Here is an 8,109-nt window from a genome sequence, read left to right on the forward strand (position 1 = left end):
TTAACTTGTAGCAAAGAACATTTTTGCGATTTTAATTTTTTAGGATCCCAAGATTTCCACTCGTTAATTTCTTTATTTTTAACCAAGTACTAAAAATTTGAAATATAAAATTAAAATATAATAAAATTTACAAATTTAATAAACATTATTTGTTGACAACTTACTGAAAATATCTCCGTTGAATTATTTGTTTGTGATATATTTTCAGTTTCATCTTCTAATATATTGCCAACAGTATTTGTGCAATCTTCAATACAATCGGAATCAAATGGATTAAATAATCCACTTACTGTAGTTTCACCCATAATTTCTCGGGCTCGTTCGAACAACTCATTTTTTGTAAAATCCACGACACCTCCACCTACAAATGCAATAAAAATTTATGAAATTAAAATTTTCGTTATAGTATTGTAACGAGCCGTTCCTCCGCCACGTTAAGGCATATAGATACGAGGCCGTTACCCTCCTACCTCGTGTAGTCCCCTCCGCTTATCTCGGTCTCCCCGCACATCTCCGCTCCTCTTGTCACCAAACGGGGGCTATAAAAGCCCTCCGCTGGTGATAAGGAATCAGATCTCCCCGGTCTAGCGTACTGAGCCGATCGATCCACTCAGCGAATTGAGCTGAGCATCCAGAGCACGCACTGAGTGCCAAACATAACCGCAAACCCGGCCTCCTTCACTAGCGCGCATTGAGCGCTTCCTCGCGCCACGCTGTGAGTGGCAACACACCGCCCCGCTCGACACCCGGATCCCGGTACGCGTATTGAGCTACCGATCCCGACCGCACACGGGGACCCCGTACTGAGGGGAAACCGCCGACGCGGAGGATCATCCACGCGGGATGATCCTCGACGATAATAACAGCTGATCGTCGAACAGCTGATCACCGTGGCTGTCGAGCCGAGCTCCGCGCCGTACCGCGCAGTCGCGCACCGCCGGGACCAATCGTGACGCCGCACCGACCGACTCGGCGAATGCGAACGCCGCACCGTACCGCGCAGCCGCGACCGTAACGCCGCAGCCAATCCGGCTACCACCGCGACCGACACGAACGCCGCCACGCATTACACCGCCGCGATTACACCGCCACAAGCATTGTAATCCGTAAGACCGGCCGCTAACGCCGATCGACGCACCGACCGATACACGGACCGTACGCCCGCTGCAGCCAATCCGGCACCGAATACTCGACGCGCACATGCGCCCTGCGACACGCGTCGCCATAATAAATCGCCCGCGACTCGCATAGCGAGATCTTAGTTGTAAGTTATTAGAGTATCGAACTTGTACATATTAGATAGGCATTTAGTGGAATAAATACTATTGTTAAACATATACCGCTTGCCTTCGTCATTCATTCAACCAGCCCGCCGCCCGAACCCTGAATTAACCGCGGCTATCCGTAGCACATCATAATTGAAAATTCACGGTTACAAAATGGCGCCCGAACAGGGACTGGTTGAATGAATAGGCAAAAATACCGCGATAATGCCGACCACGAGCGATAAATTCCGCGCCGACGGATCAGCCAAACGGGAGAGGATGGACGGAGGAACCACGGCCGACGACAGCAGCGCGGACGAGATAGAGACCGTCCGAGGGACCCCCCGAACACGACGCCGGGGTACCTTCTCGGACACCGCCGCACTACTCGATACCGTCCGCAAGTGGGGATGCCAGTTCGACGGAAAGGACGGCGTCGCCTTCCTAGAGCGCCTTGAGGATCTACGCCTCAGCTACGGGCTGACGCAGGCACAGTTACAACGGTGCCTTCCACTACTTTTCAAAGACCAGGCGCTACTCTGGTATCGCAACAACCGGGATGACTGGAGGAGCTGGGCGGACTTCGAAAGGGATTTCCGGCGATACTTCGTGCCCACCAGGACCCGCTTCGAACTAGAAGCCGAGATCGCCCGCCGAACTCAGGGGCCGAACGAGACCGCACGGGAGTACGTGACGGCACTCCAGACTTTGATGCGTCGCCACGGAGGGATAACCGCGGAAGACCGCCTGGAGCGCATCTATCATAACTTGCGGCCGGAATACCACCTATATGCGCGCCGCAATGACTTTCTCGACCTCCCGGGACTACTGCGGCTCACCGATGATTACGAGCGCGCCAGGCGCTATGAACGGGAATACCAACCACCGATGGGCAAGGAGAAGCCGAAGAGACCGCCGCCGCCGCCATCATCCCTGCATACGACTCCCGCGAGTGCTGCTGGGGTTGCGGGCAACGAGGACATACCCGCCGCTTCTGTAAGAGACCCCCGAAATTATTCTGCTCGCAGTGCGGGAAGGAGGGGGTGCTCACCCGGAATTGCCACGGCACGCCGGGAAACGCCAAGCAGGCCGAGGAGAACCAGGGGGCCTCCCGGTCTACCGCCAGCCCGGACACCGGCGCGTAAGAGCCCAGCTGCCGAGCATCAGCCCCCGCAACGAAACGACCGATCCGCGACCATGGGGGACGATCGAGATCGCCGGGCAACAACACGACGCCCTGCTGGATTGCGGCGCAATCCTTTCATACGTGGCCGAGGATACCGCCGAACGCATACGACCGTATGCCCAAGTCCGCCGCATCACCGCCGCCGTGCAACTGGCCGATGGACGAACCGGCCGAATCAACGAGGAAATGCGCGTCCAAATACGCCTGGGGCACTACTGCGGACTACAGACCTTCCATGTGTTGCCAGGGCTGACCTCCACCGTGATCGCCGGCGTCCACCTGCTGCGCAAAGCCGGGTTCCGCTGGAGCCTTCCTACGATCGCCGCCTTACGGTCCGCCGAAACATCGACCGCCGAAACATCGACCGCCGAACCAACCGCCGGACTTACCGCCTGCTCCGATGAACAAAACACGGAACTGCAAGCATTGCTGGACGAGTTTTTGCCGAAATTCACACAACTAAGAGGCACCACGCCGCTCACCGAACACCGCATCCGCCTGAAGAGTGACCAGGAACCGATACGGCAGCGATACCGAACATTTAACCCCGCTCTACAGGGAATCATTGACAAAGAGATCGACGAGATGCTGCACGAAGGACACATCGAGCCTACCAGCAGTCCCTGGAATTCCGGCGTGGTCTTGGCGAAGAAGAAAGACGGACGGTACCGCTTCTGCATTGACTTTCGTAAGGTCAACGAAGTCACGGTACGAGATGCCTACCCGCTACCACCAGTGCAACACATTCTCGACCAACTACGAGAAGCCCGTTTCTTATCAACCATCGACCTTAAGAACGGGTACTGGCAAGTCGCCCTGCACCCGGACAGCCGACCAATGACCGCCTTCGCCATACCGGGAAGAGGACAATTCCGTTTCACAGTGATGCCCTTCGGACTCCACGCCGCACCAGCTACATTCCAGCGACTACTGGACCGCGTTATCGGCCCGGACATGGAACCGCGAGCCTTCGCCTACCTCGACGACATAGTGCTCGGAAGGACATTTAACGAACACCTCCGCAATCTCCGCGAGGTACTGCAACGGTTGCTAGACGCAAACCTGAAGATCAACACGGACAAGTGCCACTTCGCGCGGCCCAACCTAAGGTATCTCGGACACGTCGTCGACCAGGAGGGACTAAGAACCGACCCGGACAAGGTAAAGGCCATTATGGACATCCCGCCGCCCGCCTCCCTACCGGCCCTTCGACGATTTCTGGGAATGACTTCCTGGTACCGCCGCTTCATACCCAACATAGCAACACTGGCCGCACCGTTAAACGACCTCCTCCGGAAAAACAGACGATGGGAGTGGACCGCCAGCCAACAACGGGCCTTCGAAAACATACGAAACAACCTCGCCTCCGCACCAGTACTGCATTGCCCGGACTTCTCGGCCACCTTCGTTCTACAGACGGACGCCAGCGACGCGGGGCTGGGGGCAGTCCTAACCCAGACGATCGAGGGACAGGAGCGCGTGGTTGCGTATGCAAGCAGAGCACTGAGGCAACCCGAGAAGCACTATTCCGCAACCGAAAAAGAATGCCTCGCGGTCGTATGGGGCATAGAGAAAATGCGACCGTACCTGGAGGGATACCGGTTCCGCGTCATCACCGACCATTTCTCTCTCCGCTGGCTCCGCTCGCTGGAAAACCCGACCGGCCGCCTGGCACGATGGGCAGTGGCCCTACAACAACACGACTTCGAGGTAGAGTACCGGAAAGGCGCCCTGAATTACGTGCCCGACGCCTTGTCGCGTCAGCCCCTAGAGGAGGGGGAGGATGAAGAGGAGAACGACGACACCGGACAAGCACTGGCAGCCGTGATACCGACATGCAAGTGGCACCAGCGTACGATGCAGACCGTTCGAGAAAAACCAGATAAGCTGCCAGACTACTCAATACAGAATGGCAACCTATATCGCCACTTTCACGAGCGTCATTTCACCGATGACAACGAGGAGCCAACCGCATGGAAGCTCTGCGTGCCGCAACAACAGAGACAAGAAGTCTTGAAGGAATGTCACGACGCCCCTACCGCCGGCCACCTGGGGATCGCAAAGACATTGGCCCGACTGGCACAAAAATACTACTGGCCAGGGATGTTTCGACAGGCAACACAATACGTCCGCCGCTGCACGAACTGCCGGGAGCATAAACCATCACAGCAACAAACGGCCGGACGCATGCACCACGCCAGTGTGGATGCACCTAACGTGGTCATAGCCATCGACCTCATAGGGCCGCTACCAAGATCCTCCGAAGGGCACACCTGGATCCTAGTGTGCCAAGACGTTTTTACAAAATAGCTAACGACGAAGCCACTACGGCAAGCCACCGCCACCGCCGTGACAAGGGCCGTCGAGAAGGAAATAATACTGCAACACGGATGCCCCCGCCGGATCATCACGGACAACGGCCGCCAGTTCATCAGCCGCGAATTCACGGACCTACTCGCGCAAGCCGGCATCGATCATCGAAAAACGCCGCCATACTCACCGCAATGCAATCCGGTCGAGCGAGCCAATAGAACGCTCAAAGCGATGGTCGCGCAATTCGTCGACCAAAACCACCGCCACTGGGACCGCCATCTACCGCAACTAACGTTCGCCGCCAACACCGCCGTTCACGAAAGCACCGGGTATACATCAGCGATGCTCACATATGGCCACGAACTTACCGCACCCGGCACGCTACGAGCCAGGACCGAACAAACCCTGGAAGAGGACCTGCCAGCCGGCCGACCTACCGCGCGGGCGCAACAAATTCGAAAATTGCGCGACCGATTTGAAATCGCCACGCGCCGTCAGGAAGAAGCAACCGCACGGCAAGCCCAATATTACAATCTGCGAAGGCGCGACTGGAGACCCGAGATCGGTCAGCAAGTCTACCGCCGCGAACATCCGCTCTCCAACGCGCAGGAAAACTTCGCGGGAAAGTTGGCGCCTCGATACACCGGGCCGTACACAGTCGACCGCCACATATCACCTGTCATCGTGCGACTCCGCGACAATAACAACAAGATTTTGGGAACCGTACACGTAAAGGACTTGAAGGAGAGTCCGGACACCGAATAACAACAGAAACGGAGGGTATAAAAAGGCGCGATGAGCCCACCAGATCAGAAAGGGAGTAGCCGAAGCAGCAAGATACCAAAGCAGAAGAGCTCCCTTCGAGACCGTCTCGCCCGAGCCATTGCCGGACCTCCTCGGATCCCGACAAGCAGCCGACCGTTCGAGGCATCCACACGGCCAACGGCACGCGACCAACGGCGCGACAACGATCCGCTCAACACCGCCGCACCAGCTCCGGCCCCGGCTCCGACACCACCATCCGGACCATGCCGACCGGCAGTAGCCCGCCAGCGAACCACGTGCTCGCGCCAAGAGCGCCTATACGCCGGAACGTCAACCGTCACCGACAACGGGCGGAGTGTATTGCTCGCCACATTCGGGTTCACGTTGTCGGACCTGGACGACGACGACGACGATGGAACCGCCGCACCGGAGGAGCGCACGACACCCGCGTCGATGCCTGACATCGCAGCGTTGCGCATCGAGGAGCCCGGCCCCACCGCTCCGCCAAGCAGAGAGGCCGCACCGGCCGTACCACCGCCCGCTCCGACACCAGGGCTTGCGCCGCCGTCTACCGCTGCCGAAACAACCCCAGCTGCGCCTGCACAGCCGTTGCTGCCGACACCGCCACCGACGCCGCCCGCGACAACCGGGTATTTCACCCGGCCACAGCCGATATCAACGCCGACCGGGTACTTCACCCGGCCACCATCGACACCGCCGCCACCAGCAACCGCACCGTCGACGTCACCGACCTCACCGTCCGCCGAACGATTCGTCATCCCCGGAGACATCCTGCGGACCATCCCGTGGGAGCGCATACCGCCAGGCCGCCGCTACCGTCACCAGGCCCTCGGACGCCGTATCGTGATAAAACACCAGCTCGACGGGTCTTGGTATATTCATTAAATAAAGCATCCGTTTTTCATTGTACATAGGGACGGGGTCTGCCGAGGGGGAGGTGTAACGAGCCGTTCCTCCGCCACGTTAAGGCATATAGATACGAGGCCGTTACCCTCCTACCTCGTGTAGTCCCCTCCGCTTATCTCGGTCTCCCCGCACATCTCCGCTCCTCTTGTCACCAAACGGGGGCTATAAAAGCCCTCCGCTGGTGATAAGGAATCAGATCTCCCCGGTCTAGCGTACTGAGCCGACCGATCCACTCAGCGAATTGAGCTGAGCATCCAGAGCACGCACTGAGTGTCAAACATAACCGCAAACCCGGCCTCCTTTACTAGCGCGCATTGAGCGCTTCCTCGCGCCACGCTGTGAGTGGCAACACACCGCCCCGCTCGACACCCGGATCCCGGTACGCGTATTGAGCTACCGATCCCGACCGCACACGGGGACCCCGTACTGAGGGGAAACCGCCGACGCGGAGGATCATTCATGCGGGATGATCCTCGACGATAATAACAGCTGATCGTCGAACAGCTGATCACCGTGGCTGTCGAGCCGAGCTCCGCGCCATACCGCGCAGTCGCGCACCGCCGGGACCAATCGTGACGCCGCACCGACCGACTCGGCGAATGCGAACGCCGCACCGTACCGCGCAGCCGCGACCGTAACGCCGCAGCCAATCCGGCTACCACCGCGACCGACACGAACGCTGCCACGCATTACACCGCCGCGATTACACCGCCACGAGCATTGTAATCCGTAAGACCGGCCGCTAACGCCGATCGACGCACCGACCGATACATGGGCCATACGCCCGCCGCAGCGGGCCAATCCGGCACCGAATACTCGACGCGCACATGCGCCCTGCGACACGCGTCGCCATAATAAATCGCCCGCGACTCGCATAGCGAGATCTTAGTTGTAAGTTATTAGAGTAGGGAACTTGTACATATTAGATAGGCATTTAGTGGAATAATTACTATTGTTAAACATATACCGCTTGCCTTCGTCATTCATTCAACCAGCCCGCCGCCCGAACCCTGAATTAACCGCGGCTATCCGTAGCACATCATAATTGAAAATTCACGGTTACAGTATTAATAAATAAATTTACCTGTTTTGTAACTTTCACGCTTTTGTGTTGCGCAGTATTTCCTTGTTTCTCTTTTTATATTGTCCCAACAAAGACGTAAACTTTTTTCAGATCTAATAATTGCTCTGTTCTTATTGTACTCAATTGTTATATTTGTCCATGCCTCTTCTTTTTGTAAAGTATTTATATTGTCGGTTATTTTATTTTCGATTATGTGACGATGTAAAAAAATTAAATTTAATAAATCATTTTTCTCAGAAATTGTAAAATTTCTTGTTCGTTGCATATTCTGCAAATTATTAATTATTTATTTATTAAATAATTATAATTTAATCGCTTTTTTAAATCTATTCAAATAAATTTTTTATTATTGAAATATAGTTACATCGGGTATGGGTCCAACGTGCTATTATATCAATTATATCTAATATTGCGTTAATAATTAAAAATAAGGAGTAAAAAGAATAAGTCAAATAAGTTAAAAATAAGATAAAAGTTATTTATTTAATATATGAATGTTTCAAACAATTCTTGTTGAAAAGTTCTTACTAATAAATGAATTTTTCCTCAAGATAGAATAGAAAATTCTG

The 8,109-nt window shown here is 55.3% G+C and overlaps 1 pseudogene; it reads right to left on the reverse strand.

Annotated features, from left to right (window-relative positions):
* The window catches only part of LOC114254110, an 8,301-nt pseudogene extending 496 nt beyond the window's left edge, over positions 1–7,805 (reverse strand).
* Positions 7,806–8,109: the final 304 nt, after the last annotated feature.

Source organism: Monomorium pharaonis, chromosome 3 (assembly GCF_013373865.1).
Source record: "Monomorium pharaonis isolate MP-MQ-018 chromosome 3, ASM1337386v2, whole genome shotgun sequence".
In the NCBI taxonomy this organism is placed as follows: Eukaryota; Metazoa; Arthropoda; class Insecta; order Hymenoptera; family Formicidae; genus Monomorium; species Monomorium pharaonis.